At 43.4% G+C, this 23,818-nt stretch overlaps 1 protein-coding gene across 5 annotated transcripts in view; it reads right to left on the bottom strand.

Annotated features, from left to right (window-relative positions):
* LOC137155368 (kelch-like protein 5) overlaps nt 1–23,818 on the bottom strand; it is an 82,278-nt gene that overhangs the window by 38,436 nt on the left and 20,024 nt on the right. Inside the window, exons 1-2 of one of the 5 annotated variants that reach the window (XM_067551569.1) lie at nt 8,954–9,042; nt 7,479–7,565 (exon numbers count right to left, since the gene is read on the bottom strand). The exons of 3 other annotated variants lie outside the window; for them this stretch is intronic. The gene's annotated coding sequence lies outside the window, so the exon portion shown is untranslated. Of the gene's footprint in view, nt 1–7,478; nt 7,566–8,913; nt 9,043–23,818 lie in introns of those variants that run through there. One more of the 5 variants, XM_067551567.1, reaches the window with a different exon arrangement.

Here is a 23,818-nt window from a genome sequence, read left to right as displayed (position 1 = left end):
TACAGAGCCTTTTATCTTGACATGCTGATTTAAATCAAATCTGGGTCTGTAGTAACAAAGTTATTATTAATAGTTGGTTAGTAGCCTAAGAGAAATGAGTTAATGGTCTCAGTCTATTTACACATCATGAAAACCATAATCACAGCTGAAACTAATGGATCATGATCAAGGGGTCAGAGGCACCACAGACTCAGTGAGCATCAGGACTACACTATCTTCTCATCTCTAGAACTGGCCTCTACAGGTCAAGCTTAAAGAGAGGAAAAATAAAACTGCTTCCGCAGAAAGGAGTTCTGTCTCTAGTGCTATCCAAATATACATTTTATAAGCAATAATTTAATTTTTAAAATATTCTAAAATCCCATGTTAGAATTCTCTATTTGTATTTGGAAAAGAGAAGGTCAAACAACAGGGGTATTTTAAATCACAGTTTATGTAAGATTTGGGGTTGATTGAAAACTAGCTAGCAGACTCTCAATTCAGACAAAAAAAAGAGATGGTGCTGGTGGTTTGGGAGAAGCAACTAGAAGGTGCAGCAAGGATTTTATTAAAAAGCATCTTGATTAAAGAGAGTGAGGCCCTGCTACACTACCAACATTGGTCAATGTAAGTTACACGAACATACAGCCATTGCAGTTAGCATATGACTCATCCACGTGATATCTGGCTGCATGCACTGATGCTGTGTGTACTCAGCAGTGATTTTGTCTATGCAGGGTGTAGTGCGCCACAGGTAGGTATTCCAGTGTGCCACTCGCCACTGGCCAGGTCACTGCCTTTTGGGAAATTTTCAGAGGGTGTTGTGGGGTAGAAATGAGTCTCACAGGGGTGACTGGGAGCAAGGAGTTAGTTGCTTGATGGGAACTTTTCTCCATCCCATAATGTCATTTATAGCCCATAATTTTCTCATTTTTAAAAAAAACACACAAACTTTTACAGCATTTTTCACTGTCCACCATCTATGACAGAACCATAGAGCCTTCACAGTTCTGCTCTATTGTCATGAATGTTACAAACACAAGACAAATGATCCTCCAATATATGCAGAGTCACAAGGGGAACCACAAGAATGAGGGACATGATGATTTCTTTAAGGACATATTGATGAGGGACATAGTGAACAAAACAATTCAAGATTGTTGATGGCATTCACGGAGCAGCTGCAGATGGTGGAGCATCGTGTCTGGGTCTGAGAAACGAGCACTAATTAATGGGACCGCTAACTAACTAGTTATAAATAGTGAGCGCTCTAGTAGTAGCGTATAGTATGAAGAAATAAAGATGAATTTATTTAAAAAAAATATATAAATTCACTGCATGCCAAAAACCATGCAAAAAACAATGTGCCATTAAAAAAACAATACAATACAACCTTCCAAAATAAGTTAACAGAACAGAATTTTAAAATTAGAAAGGCAAAAAACATTTCTATCCATTTTGGCTATACATATACTGATCTGTGAGAGCCACAGTTGGTATATGTGAACTTTGATTCTCATTGCTGTTCCCGAGTGGAGTGGTGGGGGTAGGGATATGGCCCGTGATGCCACATGGAATGTTGGGGGATGTAGAGAGCTGCTAAACTGGAGTTGTCCAGTGACTGCAAAGGGTGGCAAGCCATGACTCCTGGACCTGAAGGACAACAAGCATCTGTAGCATTTGTTTGCTGTCTGAGAAGTCCCACTATGTCCTGGTGCATCTCCCTCTCCTTTTCCTGTTGGTACTGTCTCTTGTCTGCTCTTTCCTTCTCCATACTATATGCAATATTCATCCTCCAGGCCCTCTGTTCAGAGTCTGATGCAGCAGTGGCTTGTAGGATCTTGCTGAACCTATCCTCCCTAATCCTCTTTATTTTCTCACCAGGGTCAGGTGTTCCTCAAGTGTGAAGGGGTACTCCTCAAGGCTCCAATGGCAGCAGTTACAAATGAAAGACAGATGTAAACACTGAATTTACAGTTACAACAGAAAGGAAAAAAACGGTTACCTACCTTCCATAATTGTTGTTCTTCAAGATGTGTTGCTCATGTCCATTCTAAGTAGGCGTGCATGCGCTACGTGCACAGATTGCTGGAAAGTTTCCCTCAGAAGTACCCGTAGGGTCGACATTGGAGCCCCTTGGAGTCACGCCTTCATGGTGCTCTACATAGGGCCCAGCTGATCCTCCATCCCCTCAGTTCCTTCTTGCCTGTTGGCTCCGACAGAGGGGTAGGCAAGGTCTTGGAATGGACATGAGCAACACATCTCAAAGAACAACAGTTATGGAAGGTAGGTAACCATTTTTTCTTCTTCGAGTGCTTGCTCATGTCAATTCCAAGTAAGTGACTCCCTAGTCAAACCAATGGCGCTGGGGTCGGAGCGTAGAGAAGTATGGACTGGAGTACAGCTCTGCCGAACGCAGCATCATTCCTGCCCTGCTAGGTGATAGCATAGTGAGCAGTGAAAGTATGTATGGTGGACCACCTTGCAGCTCTACAAATATCTTGAATCAGTACCTGGGCCAGATAGGCAGCAGAAGACACCTATGCCCTAGTCGAATTTGCCATAAGCTTGGGAGCCAGCACTTCCGCAAACTCATAACAGGTCTTAATGCATGAGGTAATCCATGAAGAAATGCTTTGAGAAGAAACTGCAAGACCTTTCATCCTCTCTGGCAGTGCCACAAAGAGCTGAGAAGTCTTTTTGAATGGCTTTGTTCTTCCTATATAGAAGGCCAAAACTCATCTAATGTTCAACGAATGCAGCCTGCGTTCTCGACTGCTAGCATGCAGTTTCGGGTAGAAAAAAGGTAGGAAGATATCCTGATTCATATGGAACTGGGACACCACCTTAAGTAGAAATGCCGGGTGAGGATGGAGTTGAACCTTATCCTTAAAGAAAACGATGTAAGGTGGTTCTGATATCAGTGCCCTGAGTTTGGAGACCCTTCTGGCCGAAGTGATAGCCACAAGGAATGCCACCTTCCAGGATAAGTATAATAAGGAGCCATGAGAGGACACGGTTAAGGTCTCACGGGAGAAGTGGTCAATGAGTGGGAGGGTACAGTCTATCTAGGCCTTTCAGGAACCGAGACACCAAAGGGATGGCAAACACCAAGCGCCCTGCTTCACCAGAATGGAAGGCTCAGATTGCTGTTAGGTGCACCATAATTGAGAAGCATGCCAGGCCCTGTTGTTTCAAGTGTAACAGATAGTCCAAGATCCAGAGACTGTGCCTGACTTGGCCCGACAACCCCTTTGGCTGGACCGAGATGAGAAGTTTTTCCACTTGTCCAGGTAAATAGCCCTTGTGGAGGGTTTCCTACTACTTAAGAGTACCTCCCTCACTAGCTCAGAGCATGTTAACTCCAGGGGGGCTCAGCCATGGAGCTTCCATGCTGTGACGAGAAGAGGTCCTAGGTTGTGATGGAGTAGGGCCCTGTGATCCTGAGTAATGAGGTCTGGTAGCAGCGGGAGGGTTATTGGGGATTCTATTGAAAGATTGAGCAGTGTGGTGAACCAGTGCTGCCGAGGCCAGGCTGGAGCTAACAGGATCACCAACCCCTGTCCCGCTTGATCTTTTACAATACCGCATGATGCAGAAGTCCCACAGCCTGAGGGCTTCCTGACACAGGGGAGAGGAGCGAGCTCCCCCGTCTGTTTATATAAAATATCATTGTCATATTGTCTGTTAGAACTGATACCACCTTGCCCCACAGACTATCTCGGAAAGTCTGGCGGTCTAGACGCACAGCTCTCAGCTCTCACATTGATATGAAGCAGGAGTTCCGACTGGGACCAAAGGTCCTGTGTCCTCATGTCCCCCAACAGTGCTCCTCATCCCATTGCTGAGGTGTCTGTCACCAGATATACGGATGGCTGGGGGGCTGAAAAGGGAACTCCCATGCAAACATTGTCTGGCACCACCAACTCAGGGAATCTAGCATTGAGGAAGGGGTGGGAGGAAACTATCCTATCTAAACTATGGTGCCCTGGGTGGTACACCAAAGCTAATCAAGCTTGAAGGGGCCTGAGATGCAGTCTCACATGTTGCACCACATATGTGCACACACCATGTGTCCAACAAGCGTTAGGCAATTCCGGACCGTAGTATGTGGCTAAAGCACAGATTCTGTATGATGCCCCATATGGAAGCGGGCCTCCAAGAGGCATGCTCTGGCTTGATCTACATCCAGTACAGCCCCAATGAATTCTATTCGCCTGGTGTGGGTGATAGTCGACTTCTGCACATTGAGGATAAGGCCCAACCTGTCAAACCCCAGTCATCAAGGTAGGGAAACACTTTGACTCCCCTCCTCTTCAGAAATGCCGCTACCACCGCCGTACACTTGGTGAAAACACGGGAGCTGCTGACAAGCCAAAGGGTGGGCCATGAATTGGTAATGTACTTGATTGATAACAAAACAGAGAAATCTCCTGTGAGCCAGGAAGATAGCCACATGGGAAGAAGCGTCTTTCAAATCGAAGGTGGCGTACCAATTGCCTGGATCCAGAGATGGGATAATTGAGGCCAGGGTAACTTCTTCATGTAGCTGTTGAGATTTCACAGGTCAAGAATAGGGCAGATCCCTCCTTTTGCCTTTGGGATTAGGAAGTCATAGGAATAAAAACCCCTTCCCCAGAGCTCCTGAGGAACCTCCTCTACTGCTCCCACATCTATGAGTGTCTGCACCTCCTGCTGAAGGAGTTGCTTGTGAGATGGGTCCCTGAAGAAGGACAGGGAAGGGGAAGGGAGTTAGGAAAGTGGGCGTGAGGAGAACTGGAGGGAATATCCCAGTTTCACAGTGCAAAGAACCCATTGGTCTGAGGTGATTTGGGACCATGCAGTGTGAAAATGGGATAGCCGGTGCAAAAATAAAGGGAATGGATCAGGGAAAATGAATGTCATGCCATCCTCGGGCGCATCTTCAAAAGTTCTGCTTGCCCCCTGAGGACTGCCTCGCTTGCCCAGAGTCCCTGCTGGATGAGGGATTTTGGGGCCTCCACCTGTTGTTACTTCTACCCCTCCTGCAGTCACTGTCCTACCTGGAAGAGCTCCGATAAAACTGCAGTAAGGGCTGTAGTCTAAAAGGTCTCCTTTGAGGAACCGAGATACAAAGCTCCAAAGACTGGAGTGTGGCGCACGAGTCTTTCAGACTGTGCAGTTTTTCATCAGTCTGAGACGAAAAGAGGGCTGGTCCCTGAATGGGAGGTCCTGAATGGTGGTCTGGACCTCGTGAAGGAGTCCCAACGCTTGCAGATCAGGAGCTCCGTCTCATTGCCATCCCCAATAACATTGTCCAAGCAGCTGCACTGGCGCTCTCCAGTGCTGCCTACAGGAGGGTCTTTGACACTGCTTTCCTCTCCTTAACGTGGCCAGCAAACTCCACTTTACAGTCAGGAGGCAATGGCTCTGCAAACTTCTCCATAGATAGCCAAGAATTAGAGATATATCTATAAGGATAGCCTGCTGGTTTGCTATCTGAAGTTGGAGCCCCCCGGTGGAATATACGTTCCTCCTGAAGAGGTCCAATTTCTTAGCCTCCTTTGCCTTCAGGGAAGGACCCTGTTGACCCTGGCGCTCTCTCTCGTTAGCGGTCACTACCACCAGTGAGCCGGGAGGTGGGTGAGTGTAGAAGTGTTCATACTCCTTTGATGAGACTTCCCGAGACACCTTAGGCAGGCAGAATGCAGGTCGTCTCTCGGTACAGGCTTCAGGCAGGACTGACAGGGCTTGAAGGCAGGCATACCCCATCCCCAGAGGGGAAAGGGCGGTTAACAACCTGATAAGCAGGAATACCTAACTATACTATAGAAAACAACAAAGAACTATTAAACCAACTATTTACAGATACTTGAGTCAAACAACTCGAGAGGGAAGCACTTGCTAAGCAAGAGAACAGCAACCATCATGGCCAGTAAGAAGGAACTGAGGCGGTGGAGGATCAGCAGGGCCCTATATAGAGCGCCATGAAGACGTGACTCCAGGTGGCTCCAGTGCCGACCCTATGGGTACTTCTGAGAGAAAACTTTCTGGTGATCTGTGCATGTGGCATGTGCAAACCTGCTTGGAATCAACATGACCAAGCACTCGAAGAAGAGGTAAATTTCAAAACTTCCTTCCCTTATTCCCATAATCACTTTTAATAAGACATGCTTATTGAAACTTCAGCTTTGGATCACCTCTGCATAGCACCACTCTCCAGCCCCAGCCATGGTGAGTACAGCCCACCGGACAGGAGGGAGGGAATTTTTTGGATGCATGAAACAATAAAATAATATTGGCCCTTATTTCCATGAATACAAGTATAGGGCAATGCCACCGAACACTGACACTATTTTCAAGAGTCAATGGTGACTATAGCAGATACTCACTCCTGAGGGTATCAAGGGAACAGAAAGAACAGCTGTTGCTGGTGTCCTGAAGCCACCCTGGCCTGTGTGCCACTAGCCTGTTTACTGCAATGGTGCCTGATGAAGTCATCGCAGAATGGTGTCCTACCAAAGAGGAAAAAATAAGGCTGCCATCCCTAGAAACCTTCAGGAGAGGATCAGAGTATCTCTGTGAAAGTTTCATCAAGATCTCTCAGAAGAATACAAGGGACAACTCTATGTACATAAACAACCTCCTCCACATGACTCCCCTCGTCTAACCCTATAGAGGAATGAAAAGCATATAACTCTGCCTTTTGCTGTACTGCTCTCTCTTCTCCTATGAGTAAAAATGAAAAGTTCATACCTTTGTCCTGCCAACTTGTGGCTGGGCGCCATCTTTACATGTAAACACTATAAGGAAAAATGCATACATACACTTACCTGAGGCCTCATCCGTGCTCAGCTGGTGGGACTGGCTAGACCAGTGATATCTAAGGCTTCAGTGGTTCAGAAGCCAAATTAGCAATCAACATTACCCAAAAGAGCCATAGTAGTATGAATTCATTGTTTCATTTACTATTTTTATATTATATATTACATGTGCATCTTTTTGAGATGTCCACGTTTCTATGGCTGGTCAGTAGCTGTGCCTGCATAGTATCACCTCCTACAGGCCCACGAGATCCAATACTTCCTGTCTACTCCTGGTAGGAGTGCATCTAGAGCATGGAGCTGGCATGGTCAGTTGGGCGGTTTCACACAACAGGGAAGAGCTATTAGGTGTGTTCGCCAAGATGGGCAATTAGGAAAACACATTTCAAAAATACTAAGGATTTTTAAAAGTCAGGTAGTGACTTCCAGTCTACGTGCTCCCTGGACAGTGGAGCTCACAATTATGACCACAGCGGTCACCGTTGGGCATTGTGTAAGCTGAAGGAGAATTGTTAGGGGTCAACACAGTTCATGAAACGTCTACACTCGCATTGAGTCGACCTCAGTAGGATGACCACTGTTCAATCTGTTTGGGGAGGTGGTTTTACTAAGTTGCCATAATGGGGCACTTATGTTGGCTGGAGACAAATTTGAGTCTAGACACACGTACAAATAGGTTGACACAAGGCGACTTACATAGGCCTGGTCTACACTGCCAGGTTAGGTCAAAGTCTGCATTTTATCCTTCACAATGTAGTTATTCTGTTAAAACTCAGGCTGCTCCTGGAAATGCAGATAGAAAAAATAACAACTCTCAGACAGTTGCAAAGTGAGAATATTCTTTCATATGCAAATATTTTAAATATTAGCCATGCTTTTGTCACCTCAAGATTAGATTATTGTAATTTCCATTACATGGGCTATATATTTTTGAAAATTTAATGAATGCTGAATTTTGCCACTCACTTCCTAAGAAGTAGTTCATGCCCAGGTTATACCAATGCTCTGGGATCCGTACTGATAAAAGCATTGGTTTTAACCCGTTAAGCTCAAACATTGGTTAGGGATTGGTAACTTGAGAGAATGCCTCTCCCGCTTGCTATCACAGTTGCAATCAATAGAGGTGTTTCAGTTTTCTCAATTTATATCTACCAGACCCCAGATTTATAGACCTTTGAAGCATGTCAAGATTACTATTTTGAGTGGGTGTGTAGGATATGAGATTATTGTTGCTGCCTTTGTTGGGGGAGGGTGACGTTGTTTGATCAGAGCAGTATGACAGAATTATTTTATACTGATGATTTTATATAGCAACACAGAAGTTACATGATGTTTTACAAAACATAGATCAAACCCATTCTCTTTCTCTACTGGACATGTACCTAACCTCAGATTTCAGTGTCAATGAATACCAATATATAAAGGTGGTGCACAATTCATGGCTTCTGTAGGCCTAGTTTATTGCAAATACGAGGGGCTCCAGGCTTCCCTCCATTTCCCCACACAAGCTCCCTGTGTGCCATGCTCCCACTACCCACTATTTCAGGGACTCTCACAACTTCCCCCATTTATCCCCTGGCGGGGTGTGTGTGTGTGTGTGTGTGTGTGTGTTCTTTGTATCCCCCATTCCTCCTTTCTTCCGTATCATGATCATCCATTCTTTCCACCATGCCAGAGCTCTGTGTCCCCCTGCATTCCTACTTCCCCCCAATGCTCTCTATTCTCCTCCTCTCCCAATGGCAGGGGTTCCATGTACCCCCTCCCACTTTCCCCCATGCCAGGTTCCACCAATCTCCCCACCACCATCAGGTATTCTGTGCACCCCTCCATTCCAGTGTCCCGCAATTCCTCTGCCAGGGGTTACGCATGCCCCACTTCCCATTCTCCACATCATGCCAGGAGTTCAGTTTCCCTAGCTTTCCCCCTTACCCCAGAGCAGAGTCCCCCATTCATACCACCATACCATAGACTCAGTTTCCCCCCTATTCCCACCTTTCCCCACACCAGGGTCCCCTGTTCTCCCCATCATGCCAGGGACTCTGTGAGTCTCTCTTCCTCCACCCCTGTAAAGTACTTTTTTCTCCCCAGATTGAAAGGGAGGGCTGAACAACTGGTTCCCTCTCTCCATCACCTGGAGCAGATTTTTAGAAGGTAGGAATAGAAGAAGCCACCTCTCTCCTCTCCTCTCTCTTTGGATACTCCTGCTGGCTGAGTATTCTCCATCTGGCTCCCAAGAAGGAGAATAACTGTTACTCTTCTGTCATTCAGGATGTCAATATGTTAAGTTGTATTGGAGAGATGAGCTGGGGTACTGTTGTGCTGCAAGGTGTTAATGGATGCCAATGATAGTGGGTCCAGGTGTTCACCATTTTCCTCTTTAGATATTATAATTAGAAAAATTCAAAATTCCAAAATCATTAGGAATCTGGCCAATGATACCTAAAACATTCCCTGAAATATTGGAATTGATTGTATGCGACAGTAAAACGTTATCACATTACATAAACAGAGAAATACCAGTGAGGTCAGACAACAATGCATTGCTTTCCAGATGATCTTGTTAAGTTCTACTGAAATTATTGTTTAAATATTAACTTAAATATAACTTACAAGAATTCTGCAATTTGAAAATAAAACTGTGGTTTTACTCTCATGAACAGAAATTTAAAATGGCACCTTTTTACTCATCCCCTCTCTCTATGTTGTATATCTGTGCTCAGTATTCTTGAGGGATAACAATGAAACAATACATGATAAGAAGTGGTGAACACATTAACACCTGGGCTCATGTTCACACAATAACAATCTGCTTCCTGCATGTATTCAAAGTCATACCGACTTATATGTTAGCAATAAGATTTACAGCTGCAGTTAGTGTGGCAAAGCCAACACAACTAAGAGACTGACCTGGATTCTATCTTTCTTGCATGTCAACAAAATAATTTATTTAAATTCAAATTGCTCCTGTGCAAACCCAGTAAAGACAATGGCAGACTTGCCAACTCTAGTGCTTTTCAGCCCCTTCTACCGACATACTGGGAACTCCCACCAAATTACCGCTTTTTCTGGCACAAGGTTGTGGACTCAGTCATGGAGAGATCAGAGAATAAATTGTGTTGTATTATGAAACAACAAAAGCACAAAAAAAATTCTATTTTTTTGATTTCCCTCATAATTGAGATTATACAAATTTGGATTTCCCAAACAATCTCCCAAGAGATAATAATAAAGCACATGTTTTAACAATTTGTACCTAAATTATATGAAAATATATGTAAAATTATAATCTACATATTTTTGTAATAATATGCATTAGGATTAGATAAGTATCACCAAGATCTTCAATGTAAATTAACAGGATTGTACAGGAGCAACTAATAACCTCCATTTAGTTTCATATTTTATATGGGAGAGAGAGACGCACGCAAGTGCGTGTACATACATGATGCCATAATGCCATTTGTATAGGCACTTGACAGGCTTGGTTTAAAGTTAGGTCAGCATAGCTACGAAAAAACTCAAACCCCAGACCAACACAGCTATACTGACCTAATCCCCAGTGGAGATGCAGCTATGTCAAAAGAAGACCACTTCCATTAATATAGCAAACTTTGTTCAGGGAAATGGTGTTACTATGCCAATGGAAAAACCCTTCCATGCATACAGGCTGCACCTAAACTACAGGATTATGCAAGAGTAGCTATGCTGATACGGTCTCTGTAGCATAGACATACCTTCAGAGGAGAGCTACACTTAGGCCCTGATCCTGCAAAACTAATTCACATGTATTTAATAACTCAATGAGACTACTTGCAGTGCACAGTTAAGCACGTGTATAAGGTCTTGTCTACACTACTAAGGCCTGATCTATACTTACGGGAAAATTTGGCAGCAGTCGACAGGAATTATGCAAGCTACACAGAGTAGCTTGCATAAGTTACATCGACTTCCTAAATCTTCTTCTGTGCACCGTCTTTGCTATGCTGCGTTTTCTGGAGAGGTGGTTTTATTTAATCGACTTCTGGATCGATTGAACAGGACTTCACTTTCACTCAATCAATCTGGATAAATCGATCTGACGGTGGCAAATTTGCTGTCATCACTGAAGACATACGCCAAGATAAGTCACTCTATGTTAGATCAATTTACAGCCACTGAATTAATTACTGCAGAGGCTGACATCGACACTAACCTCCTTGGGTTGGTGATGCACATCCTCATCAGAAGCACTTCCACCAACCTAAGAGGGGCAGTGCGGGGAGCTGAGAGACTGGTCTCTCAGCTCTGCTGGCAGCTCCCTGCTGGAAGCCCAGCTGCCCACAGGCTCCCGTGCTCCTGGCAGGCTGTCCCCTCTCCTTCCCGTTCCCCGCCAGGGGCAAGGTCCAGCTGCCTGGGCTTCTCACACTGGCTCCCCGCCAGGAGCAGGGTCCAGCCACTCAGGCCTCTTACCCTAGCTCCCAGTTGGGTCCAGCCACCTGCAACTCCCAGCCGGGTGCAGAGTGCATTCTCATTCTGGCTCCTAGCCAGGAGTGGGCTCCAGCCATTCATCCCTGCAAGGAAGACAGGGGCAGCTGGGCTCTAACTGCCTAGCTTTCTTGTCAATTTGGAGCCGTAAAATTGACAAGAATGATAGCCAAGAGCCAATGTAAGGAACATAGTGTCTACACTGACGTTGCGTCACGCTAACTACACCAACATAAGCCCTATGGTTTTATTATATCGACATAGCAGGGGAGTTATATCAGCACGAGAAGCACTTCAATGTGAACACCTCCACCATTCTGTTGACAAAAGCTGACTCTGTAATGTAGACCAGGCCTTAGTCTTTGCAAGATTGGAGCCTTTAACTTGTAGACCAAAGAATCTATGCCTAAGCACATCTTTTCATAATAAAGTAAAAAAGGTATAATTTTCTATTTTATAAGTAAATTATATGTTTTTATGAGATTCTAAGGGCATGTTCTCCTCTCTTGGCTAACATAATTCTGCTGAAATTAATGAGAGTTTTATATACTTACTGTGGAGAAACCTAGAGCTTGCCAGGCTCCGATTCCAATGATAACAGAATACTGATATTCTTTAAAGAATGATGATGCCCTGAGCCTGTAAATACTTAAGCATGTGTATAATTTTACTCACAAGAGTAGTCCCATAAACGTCAACAGGACTACTCACGTGAATAAGGTTCTGCAAACACTTAAGTATGTGCATGGCTGGGGCCTTAATTTACCAAAATCTGTATTCTGAACAATTTAAAATCCCAATGGTACTATAGTTAAACTTGCAGTAGTGGACAAGATAGATAAAACTGCCTTGCTGAATTCTTGAAGTTAATAAATTACTTCCTCCCAAAAGGTCTCAACAATAATTCACCAGCATGAAAGGGGGGGGGAAGGTTTTGGCCTTTTTTTTTTTTTTTTTTTTAAACTATTAAAAAAGAAATCCATGGCATTCACATCCTTAGACAATATATATGACCTTCTTCACTTATGCAAGTGTGGAAGAGTGATATTCCAATATAATTAGTTAGAATTTAGATGTAATTTTATTCAAAGAAGATCAGAAGGTGCTATTTAACCTCAACTAGCCGATCTAAAGAAATATGGCTAGTACATGAGCAGAGGCAGGAGAGAGATTTTATTTGTGCTAGACTTTTGTAGATAGTAATCCATTTGAATTTTGTGCATGCATTTTCATAAGGATGTGAAGTATCCATACAGTACTAGAGAGGCACTTAATACATCTCAGTAAATATATATACACCGATTAAAAAGGTAAGTCTAAATAAGTCTCTATTATTTGGTATTTATCATCTTAGATTAACTTTCTATTACGAAATCAAGGCTTAAAATTAAACCTCCAAATGAACAGAAATATACAACTAATAATATCTTCTGAGGCATTTTCAAGATCTGAAAATCAGCACTCTGCTATCCAGATGTTTTTCCTGCTGTAGCTGCTGCTACCCTACCCTTTTGCTTTACACAATTATATTATTATTAACCAACATCAAAGGAACATCAGATACTGTATTTTCATTCTGATTATTCTGTCAAATGGATTATAAAATTATCGGTTTATCCTGAACAGCCTTTTTGTCCTTCAAGTCAAGGCCTGGTGGACAAAAGACTCAGCCGATTGTCAGAAAATTTTAATATTCAATCTAAGTGTCAACTAAGAATAAAATATCAAAATTATAACTAAAGAATACACACAGTCCTTATTTTAACTGCTAGTGATTAGTTTCTCCTAATTTCAAAAACTGCCCTGTACTGAATGGTATTGTAATTCAAACTTCAGAACATAAGTAAACTTTAAAAAATTGATACAAAGTAGAAATATTTTCAACTTCCAGTATTTGCAAACCAACACTAGGCTTCTATGCTGAGGCATAGATGAGTGCTTCAGAATACTTAAGATGTTTGTAAACTGATCAAATGCATATTCTGGAATGTTATGAGGCTTGCAAAATTATTTTTGGTGGCATTTGAAATTATAAAATCAGATTAAAATATTAATCCAAAGAAAGTAGTTAACACAGAGACAAAAAAAGCCTACTTGTGTCTGAAGGCAAGTGGTTACACTAAAAGAAAAAAAAGCCCTCTCTGTCCTCCTTTTTCTGCATCCTTTTAGCTTCACCCAGAGGATAATGGCAACAGCCTGAGAGGGACTTCAAAAGGAGAAGGAGCTTTGTTTAGAGCAGAGACAGCATTCAGATTTATGGCACCATGAAGGGACCTTTGTAGACCAGCAACTGGACTTTGCTCTGCTCTCCATCCTGTAACATACCTCAGGGCATGTCTACAAATTTAAACAGTGATATAAAATTTCTGCCTCCGAAGATGCTAGAGAGGAAAAGGTACTTTATTAAAATCCATCATATCACTGCTATCCAAACCAACCTCACAAGCAAAAGCTTAAGAAAAGAAAGGATAGACTATAGCTCTGACAAAGTCGTAGTGGGGGGAGGGAAGGAGAAAGCATATTCCAGAGTTGAGAGCTCTCTAATGAGAGAAAAGCATATTACTAGCCCCCATATGTTTAAATCTAGTGTTTCAGCTAATTTTAGCAGCTTCTGGAGAGCAAAGCAGTGGCAGCCAAGTTCTAAGGCATACAAGGCTATATGGATTTAAGTTCATCTATCTATCACAGTGGTACAAGCATCTTGAACTGCACCTAGAAATAAACAGGAATCTAGTGCAGTTCCTGGAGAACTGATAATAAATATGTTCACTGCAGCCAGTACCCCTTAAGAGGAGGGCAGGCATATATACCATCAGCTCTAGCTTTCAAGTGACCTTCAGTTATAGTCCAACATGGGTTGTGCCACAATACACCACTCTAGAAGTAAAAAAATCAGAGATATTTCTGTGGTGAGGTCTGCCTTTGAAAAGTTTCACACATTCCTAGACAGGCACAGATTTAAAAAAAGACAAAACAAAAAAACCACAACTCAGCAAGTGCCACCTCCTGACAAATTCTCGGAGTAGACAAGTGTCCAAGAACACCACCAACTTGCAAACCTCTTAAAGATGGATGGAAAAAACACCCTTATAATAAGGGAAGAATCAGTCAGTCCTGCACTCCCTTCTAATTCCTTCACCCACCATCTGACTTGCTGAGACTGAGGCTATGTCTGTGCTACAGCAGCAGCACTGCTGTAGTTTAGACATTTGCTACAGCAACAGATGACGTTTTTCTGTTGCTATAGTAAATTCATCCCCTCAACAGGCAGTAACTAGGTTAACGGAAGAATTCTTCCAACCACCTAGCAGTATCTATACTGGGGCTTAGGTCAGCTTAACTATGTCTCTCAGGGGTGTGGATTTTTAGGTCAGGCCACAGCCTCAGCTTGTTCACTATCACATAAGCCTCAGTTCCAGTGTGGCATTGGGAAAGCCTAAGGATACTGAACAACCTTGACTTGTTTTCCTTAGACCTAGGTGTATGGATCATCTGAATTCCAGTGAAACAACAACCCAAATCACACCACTATCTTCTCTAAAAGCCTCACAGTGCTGAACTAGAGGGATAACAAAACCGTCTCGTGGAACCCCACACAACAGATCCCTCAAGCAGCTGAACAACTGCCCAAACCCAACCTCTTGAACTTGTTAGAGAAGAACGGAACCAGTTTAGAATGGGATCATCTAATCAAGTTAGGAAAATTGCATAGTCAAGGATATCACAGGCTGCTGACAGATCTCTACAGAACACCATGGACACCATTTCCTGTTGTGAAGAGAATATGAAGAAATAAGGCATGGTCTGTTTTTGTGTAATACCCTGGTTTCAAGGCAAATCAAAACGGATTAAAGGAATCTGATGATTCTGTGGTGATTCTGGAGTTTCAATTCTCAAAAAAGGGAAGAATGGAGATAATTGGCAAGACTGCCAGCATTAAGCAATAGCTTCTTAAGTAACAGACCAATTACTGTCTGGATGGGAAAAGGTTAACAGCAGCACACCTGAAGGTTCTATACTAGAACCTGTGTGGTTTAATGTATTATAGTGACATGGCAGCACTACTATAGTTAAGATTGTGTCATGACTTCTGTTTAAAAGGTGGACTTTTTAAAAATCAAATGCTTAGTGAGATTCTTTTGAAATCTGGTGTGCTTCAGGTGGGAGCAGAGTACTGTCAGTGACACAAATTTGGAGTTGTGGAGATACAAGCTAAAAACAAAAAAGCATATCTAGATGGGATTTTTCTCCCCACAGCACTAGAGAACTACCAACGTGATGCAGGTCATAGTCTCAATCTGTCAAATTTTGCCCAAAATAGTACATGGCACCCTTTAAATCTTTGGAGGATCCAAATGAAGAAACAGTGTTTAATATAAATGTACATTTTATATAGCACATGAAAAACGGCGAGAGTGGTTCCATTCCCACCATTTTATATGCTTTAAAAGCTTTAAAATCAGAACGGTTAGTTGGATTGAATTTGGTGTGCCTCATGGGGATGCAGGGTAAGTTCGTGATCCAAGCCTGGGGTCATTTGACCAAAGGTTTCTCGAGTTACAGGCCCCACCAAAAGACATCTATTTCCTTCTACTGCCTTGTATAGTTAAACGGAGACTGGATGAATCACAGACCTCACTGAGATTGATGGCTGTGAACTCACCCTTCAATTAACCTAACTAAGAATAAGTTCATCACTAAGACAAAAGGAGTTTTGGACTGAGTGGCTGGAGGTTGCTGCAACATGGGAGGCAATTTTGATTACATTTCCCCCTAAAATAAAGTCTCTGGGGGGAAAATTAGACATGTCAATGCGTCTTGGGAGGGGAGGAGTCTTAGGGAGCAAAGAAGTGAGGGAATAAAGGGAGAGTGTTTGGGGCCACAGCAAGGGGTGAGGGATAAATATGGATGGGTGGTAGAGGAGGGGAGAGAGGGGGGCTCGGGTGAGGGAGGTCTGGTAGTTATGAGAAATGAAGAGGTGGGACAGTGAGAAAGAGATGTGCGCATAAGTGGCAGGAGGACTGGGGAAGAACAGGGGCAGGAACAACTGTCAGCCTCACATTCTCACCTACTGTGTGCGCCCAGATCTGGGGAGTCTCTGCCCCTTTGGGGTGTTGAGCCTCTTTTGCTGTCCCCCATATGTCGACCAGGATCTGAGGAGCCCACACCCACATATAGGGGTTGGACCCCCTACTCTCCTTTATGTGAGTCAGATTCTGTGGGGCCCTGCCCTTGTGAGAGGGTCGCAGGCCCCCTATCTGCCCTGCACATGAGGCAGGATCTGAGGAAGTCCTCAGCTCCACACCCAAAGGGGTAAAATGGGCGTACTTCATGCATATTGTCATCACATTGAGATCAATACGCCACTTCACACTTTTCAAAGCCTCCTGTGCTGCAGACATGTATATACAGAGGAGCCCCTTTTCATCTCCTTCATCCCTCTATCCTTCCTGTTTGAAGGATGACACTTCTAAATGTTCTAAAATCTGCATGCTTGCACAGATGTTCTTGAAATTTCCTTTGCCTCAAGGGAGTGCAGAGTAGGCTTAGTGACCCATACTTGGGGTCATCTAAGCCAAGGGTTCCAGAGATATAATCCTTGAAAAAAAAAAACTGTTTCTAGATGGGTGATTATCTTTGCACAGCTAGAGATCAAATTATTGCTACGATGCAGATCAAAATGGACTCAGTTGGTCAATTCTTACCCAAGGTAATACACGACACCCACTCAAATCGTGAATGGTATTTAAGAACACTTTCACTTCTTCACTTGAGCAGATTGCCGTGATGAACACTCCATCACGGACGCTTTAGTCCAAATCTTTGTACACCTGCACAATAAAGATTTAATAACTCATGTTGCTTGCAATGGTTGGGCAATGATAAGAGGTGACAGAAAGCCTTTTATTGATTGTCTGAAAAAAATCTGTATTTTACTAGCCCCGTGGGCAGGGAGATGGTAACTGCCTATTTCCTGATGTAAGGGCAGATTAATGTAGTGTTACCTTGAGGAAGCACTAGGGGGCTGCACAGACAATGGTTTCTGGGACCAAAGATGAGGGTGGTGGATGAGGATTGTATTGTCTGGGGTCCCAGCACTGCATGTGGCATCCAAAGCACTATGGGAAGCTGCCCTCTACCTGCAGGTTCCTGATACCTGGAGTCTGCCTGAGCCCAGCCTTGGCAGCCCCCCTTAGAACACGCCAGGGAGCTTGGCTCCCCCTGGGTGACAGGATCTGTTAATCATCAAAGAGTGTAAAGAAGCCCAGGCAGGGGGCCCCAGACCCTGCTACTGCAGTGACCAGGCAGGAGCTCCAGCAGAGGGGTGGGATCTCCACAGCCATCTGTTTTGGAGGATTATTCCCTGCCTATGACTGCCGTTGTCCCAGTGGGCGGCAGATAGTCTGGCCCAGCACAGGAAGGCAATGCTGTCACTATCACCTAAGCTATGTTACTTTGGACCATTGCGGTTTCTCCTCCACCCCTAGTGCAGTCTGACCCCTGGAGCAGGGGTCACTGGGGAATGCAAAGCCAGGGTGCCCAATCTCTTGCTGTGTAGGATATGGCTTGCTCAGCAGTCTGCCTGCAATCCTGGTGTTCACAGGGTCACCTCCCACTTTCCTGGATGAGGCTCAGAGACCCGCTCCCCCATTTGTGATCATAGTGCTCCTAGCAGGCCCACACTATGCTCCCCCACCCTGGCCAGGGGCAGAGGCAGAGGCTCAGGTCAGCCCTGTACAGTGGGGCTTGGGCCAGCCCTGCATGGTGGAGCTCAGGGAAGGAGCACCACTTCCACTCACTGAGTCACCTCAGCAGGCCACCCCTCCTGTGGATCTGTTTTGTCTGGGTTTGGAGGGACAGGGGGGAAGGAGGGTGCACAACCAAAAACTAACTCAAAAGTGGTAGGGGCTCAGCTCGAAAATCACTGAACAATGGCATTAGATTAAAGGCATGTGTTTACAGGGTGTACTGTGGCATTGCTGAAAGAAGGCAGAGTTAAGATTGCATGGACAACCTTAACTGTGCATATCCAGGTTTTCAGAAGTTTGAGTTTTGCTCAACTCAACATTCTGTAAAGGGACAACCTATCACCAAGCAATCTTAACTCTGCATTAGTGTAGTTTTTTGCCACTGAATTTATTAATGCTCTGCTAAGAGGGTGAGTACCAAGGTAGCAAAATGTGAAGATAAATTATTTAAGTTAGTGCTCTCCACTCCTGCCTATGAGGAACTTCAGAGAGACCTAAATAAGCTAGGTGAATGGGTAAGACAATGGCAAATGACATTCAATGTCTGTAAATGCAAAGTAATGGATATTGGACGTAAAGCTTATGCTCCTTGTACACATTTCAGGGCTCTAAATTACCCATTTCAACTCAAGAAAGGGACGTGGACATCATTACAGACAGCTCATGAAGACCTCTGCATCAGATGTAGCTGTAGGCAAAAGACCAAACAAGATTTCAAGATGCATAAGGAATGGGCCTGTGAATAATACAGTGAAAACAGTGCCCTTACAACAAACACTAGTGTGGCTTCATTTGGAAGTCTATGTCCGGTACTGGTCACCCCAACTCAAAAAAGGTATTACTGAACTAGAACGGAGTTCAGAGAAAGGCATCAACAATAATCAAGGCCATGAAAATATTTTTATTGTTTACCTTAGAAAGGAGATAACGTAAAAGTATAATAATGAATGATGTAGAGAAAGTTGGGAACTGCTGTCCTCCCTGTCTCAAAAAATAGTTACTTATCTTACAATAACCAGTTCTTCAAGATGTTCTGTATACACAGACCCCACTCATAGTGTGCATGCACCGTGAATTGAGGAGTGAAGTTTTTTCGTTGGTTAAAAAAAAAAAAAAAAAAAAAAAAAGCAAGCAGTATCTGTTGTGACCACTCATGAGAAAAGACGACCAAGTGGGGACCTGATAACAGTTTGTTATGTTAAGGGCTGTAATAAAGAGGATGGTGAACAATTGTTCATCATGTTCACAGAAAGTAAGGTAAGAAGTAATCAGTTTAATCTGCAATAAGGGAGAGTTAGGTTACATATTAGGAAGAATTTTTTAAATATAAAGGATAGTTAAGTATTGAATAGATTACCAAGGGAGGTTGTGGAATCCCTGTCACTGGAGGTTTTTAAGAACAGGTTAGACAGACAAATAATTGTCAGGAATGGTCTAGGTATACTTGGTCCTCTCTCACCATGGGGGAAAAGGACTAGACGACCTCTTGTGGTCCCTTCCAGCCCTCATTTCTATGATTCTATGTACCGTAAATGCCCTCATGTTCCCCCTCAAGGGCCTAACAGAAGGAATTACCTCAACCACTCAATTCCTTCGCCACCCAGATGAAAAATTTGGAGTTTCAGGGAAGGAAAGTAGGTCATGGGATCCATACATATAGAATAGCTAATAATCACAGTTACTGTAAGGTAAACAGCCATTTTTTCTTCTTCAAGCATCTGTAACATGGACCCCACTCATCATGATTAGCCAGCAGTTCACTCAAGAAGCCATCATCTAAATAATGGCTGCAATGCTGCTCAACCAAACTGAGCATCAGATCTGGAAGGTGATGCCAATGAGTAGTAAGATGGTAAACATCTGGATGGGGCTTCATGTAGCTGCCCTGCAGATTTCAGCTATTTGAGCTCTGCAGAAACATGCTGTCAAGGTCACCTGTGGTCTGGTAGAGGGCAATCTAATACTGGATAGGAGTCAATTTATTAATATCATAGGCTGTTCTGATACAATACATCTACTTTCAAAGTCTCTGTGACGAAACAGCCTTTCCCTTGGATCTACTACTGAATGCCAATATAGGAAAGTTGCCACCCCACCATGCCCAAAGTGGCTAGATGTGATGTTGCAGCAGCTGTGCTTCAGTTTCTCCCTTGTGTTTTTCAGCCTATTCCAGCAATAGAAATAGTCTGGTTCTCTGGCCAAAACATCTTCAAGAGTATAACCCCTCCTGGAGACACAGAGCCCTTTAACAAGTACAGTAAAATATATAAAGACAACTAAATCTCCTCTCTCTCTCACACACACTCTCACACACTCTCACACACACACACACACACACACACACACACACACACACACACACACACACACACACACACACACACACACACACACACACACACACACTCTCACACACACAGCTGGTCGCTCCTTTCCCTCACACACAAGCCTCAGCTATAATACGATGCCTTCACATCTGTCAACAGGCTTGTGGGCCTTACTCCACCTCTCTCCCCTCAGACTGGCATAGTTTTCTGCCTTCCCAAGGTTTCATGCAGGCTCTCATCCTCCAGTGATGCCTGATCTTCCCTCAGGCTTCAGGCTCATTTGAGGAGCAGAATGTTAACTTCTGTGTTCTCCCAGCCTTCCTGGCCTTCTGTTTGGCCTCTTCCCAGAGAGAGGGAACTCACTACGACCTCTTATTTGGGTCTCCTCCCCCAACTGATCTCCTTTCTTAAATCCACCTCCTTCACCTGATCACTCTCTCCCCCAAGTGCAATCAGTGAGATCACACAGTCATCAAAAGGCTTAAGGATGCCCACACATGCTAGTAAGGTTTACACCTCATCACAGCCACAAATAATCTCGGTAATTTCTGAAGACATTTTCTCTTGTTTAGGTAATTCTCTACTAACATCTAAGGGATGGAGTTTTGTTTCTCTTGGAGAAAAGCAAGACTTCAAAAAGAATACTGGCAAATTAACATATTCATATGAAAATCCAAGACCACTTTCAGAATAAACTTGGGGTGAAATCTCATCGTTACCTTGTCCACATGAAAGTCCGTATATGGAAGGCCTGGTTTTAAGGTCTCAATCTCACTTATCTCCAAAGAGAAGGTATTGAAACTAAGAGGGCAGTCTTAATTGTTAAACGATGAAGAGAACACAATATCATAGATTCATAAAGCAGATTAATCAATGAGAAGAGTATTCCGTTTTCCTAATGGGTGGAAAAGCTTGAGACAGGCTCTGTTAAAAAATATATCTATGAATACCATAATGGCAAAAAACAGGCCATTCTGGACTGGTGGATGATAGGCTGCAATTGTCATTAATTTCACTTTGAACTGATTGATAAATTTGTTTTAGGAATAATGGATAGTCCAGAATATTTGGAACTGTAGTTTGACTAAATCCATGTTGAGCTGCCCACAAAGAAAATGTTTCCACTATATAGAATGTGTTCATCTAGTGGAGGTTTTCTATTCTGAAGCATAACATCTTGAACTTCTTTTGGGCAGCTTTTATCTCCTGAGGTTAGCCACAGATCATCCAGGCCATTGGGTCTAGGAACAGGAACATGATTTGGGGGAATTGTGTGCCAGAGATGTATGGGCTATGAAGCTATGATTCAAGAAATAGAGACCATCTGAATATTAGAACTGATGCAGCCATGGGGGAGCTAAGAGGATCAGTCATGCCTCGTCCTGTCTCATCTTCCAAAGGACCCACAGAATTAAAGAAAATGGTGAAAAGATGCACCTCAGGTGATTGGGCCATTGGAACAGGATATGGACCCTGGATTTATCCCTCCTCCAAAGCAGAAGTTGGGGCATTCCTTGTTCTCATTGGTTGCAAACACACCTACTTGAGAAACTACCCAATTCTGAAAAATATGAGTCTGGATTGAGTCCTCTGAGACTTGTCAGATGACATCATTCTGCTTAGATGGCCTGCTAAATCATTTTCTTCCTTTGGCAGTTGTAGAGCCAATAAATCAACTTGATTTTGCCTCCATCTTTCCCACAGAATGATGGCCTCTTGACAAAAAGGATCTGATCTCTCTCCTTCCTGTCTGTTTATGTAAAAGATTGGTTTTGATTGGTCCATTAGGACTTGGATTGTTGTGGCTCTCAGAGCTGGTATATAGGGCAATACACCTAGCCAACAAATCCTGAGCTGCAGTAGTCCATGGATTTGGAAGTGAACTAGAAGCAACCTCCCTCTCATCAGCTGCAAAAAACCCAAAACCTGTCTGGTAATATCTTGTTCTCAAGTTCTTGGGCACTGGGTGTGATGCTGATAGACAAGATGCCTCTCAGGCCACTTACAAATGCATAGCTGGAAACCAGTCTTGCTTACCTGTGTGTTAGCATTACCAAAAGAAATATTACATGTTAAGTTCTTAAGAACGTGTTTAGTGTTTTATAAAATGCTAGTAGAATGCTGCATGTATTGTTCTCACTCAACTACTACCCAGGTTATAAAGCGATAGCAAGCATTTGCACTGTAAACCTCTGTGACTAATTCAACAAACAGGGGAAAAGCTTTGTGTAATGTAAATAATCATCTTTAACAAGAAGATATTAAATCCTGTTCATTAAATGCAAATGAGCCATTGTGCAAGATCAAAGACTTTGTTAAGTGCATTCCTCTCCCCGCCAGCTCAGGAAGAAGGGTATTGTGTGGGAACTGTTGCTATCAGCTTGATTTCTGAGGGAAGATATAAAAATACCTCAAAAGGAAAAATAACCACCTCTTTGAACTCTCACAGGGCCAGAGATTCTAAATTGAAGTCAGAGACTCCCCAGAGTTATCCCTGGGTTTTCCCTGAAAGACATTTTGAATTGAAAGATCACTATAACTCTGTCACTCTTAGAATTTAGATTGCAACTCAATGTGTTATATACTTGCTTGCTTTCTTTAAGCTGTAAATAACTCATTTCTTTTTCCTAGTTAATAAACTTTTAGACAGTTTATTACAGGATTGGCTACAGGTGCTGTCTTTGGTGTAAGGTCCAGGGTACCAACTGATAGGTAAGCGACTGGTCTCTTGGGACTGGAAGCAACCTCAACCTCACTATTTTGTGATTTTTGGTGTGAGTGACCATTTATCACTAAGTTCAGCATGCCTGGGTGGCAAGATAGACTGGAGAGCCCAAAGAGACTGTCTGTGACTCCATGGTAAGACCGATATAGGGATCCAGGAGTTCATATTTGTTACTGGGTGGGTGAAATCTAATTATAGAACACACCACCAGTTTTGGGGGCGGGGCCTTGTTTTTGACAGTCTGACTTGAGCTAGGCACTCACGGTCATGAGGCGCTGCACACAGCGTGACATTATGGTAACAAATGTTAAGCTTTATCAGTCTTTGAGCTATACCAAGTCCTGACATTCAAAGGTAAGTCCTTAATACCTGTCTGCACTTCCTTAAGCAAAACAGACACATGCACCCACAAGTCCCTTCTCATTATAATGCTTGTGGCCATAGCTCTGACATCCATGTCTGTGGCATTTAGAGCTGCCTGTAGAGTTGTCTTGGCCACAAATTGTGTCTCAGAGCAGATGGATTACATTTATCCTTCAGGTCTTCTGGCATCTTATCTGTAAATTGGGCCAGTGTCCCAATGAAGGTAATCATGTTTAGCTTGGAGAGCGTAGCAGTTTGCTATCCTGAATTGCAAGCAGGCCAAAGAATAGTTTTTTTCTGCTAAACATATAGTATAATCAGAGATTTATAATCTTTCAGAGTAGAGACTTAGACAAACTAGGCTGTCTAGACCTTTCATTAGCTGCTATCACTACCAAGGTACCTGGA

The sequence above is a fragment of the Emydura macquarii genome, unplaced genomic scaffold, assembly GCF_026122565.2.
Source record: "Emydura macquarii macquarii isolate MOO-44397 ecotype Brisbane River unplaced genomic scaffold, CSIRO-AGI_Emac_v2 contig_1353, whole genome shotgun sequence".
Lineage (NCBI taxonomy): Eukaryota > Metazoa > Chordata > Testudines > Chelidae > Emydura > Emydura macquarii.
This window is presented reverse-complemented; position numbering and strand designations above follow the sequence as displayed.